Raw genomic sequence first — 872 nt, forward strand, 5'->3', positions numbered from 1 at the left:
AGCCTGGAAACAATAATTACTCTCATTCCCTGCCTGCAACAGGAGTTTCAATGGTGGGCAAAAGCCTGTCACCTCAGCACGGGACAGCCATTCACCTTACCCACAGCCAGGCAGACATTGATATCAGATTATGCCTGGGGGGCCCATATGGCAGGAAGATGTATTCAGGGCACATGGTCCGCAAGTCAAATGCCATCTACATATCAATCAAAAAGAGATGCTAGCTGTTCAGAATGCCCTGACAGCCTTTAAGGATCAACTTCATCCAGAACAACTACTGATAAAGACGGACAATACTACAGTCATGTGGTACATAAGCAGGGGGGCACGCATTCCTACCCCCTCTGCAGACTAGCCATGAACTTGTGGGACACAGCACTGACTTACCAAGTACATCTGCAAGCACAATTCCTGCCAGGAAGGATAAATACTCTGGCAGACGAACTAAACAGAAACCTAATGGGTCCCCACGAGTGGAAATTGGATTCACAAGTCTTCAGCATGATAACAAGGAACTGGGGATGCCCGGACATAGACCTATTTGCCTACCCTCACAACTGCCAACTACTGAGATTCTACACAAGGACTTATCACAAGCAAGCATGGAAAGTGGATGCTCTTTCAGCTGGAAAAACCTAACAGTATATGCCTTTCCTCCTCTACCTCTCCTCCCCAAGGTACTTCTCAAGGTCAGACAAGAGAAGCCAAAAATGATGCTGATTACCTCAGACTGGCCCTGCCAGCACTGGGACCCAATCCTAAAGAGCTTGTATCAGTGCCCAGCTTGGACATTACCTCAAATTCCTCACTTATTGACCCAACAAGACAGATACTGCACAGCCAACTCAGGACCTTAAACCTGGCAGCATGGC

The sequence above is a fragment of the Protopterus annectens genome, chromosome 10.part0 (genome assembly GCF_019279795.1).
Source record: "Protopterus annectens isolate FY-2018-M chromosome 10.part0, PAN1.0, whole genome shotgun sequence".
NCBI classification, from domain to species: Eukaryota; Metazoa; Chordata; order Ceratodontiformes; family Protopteridae; genus Protopterus; species Protopterus annectens.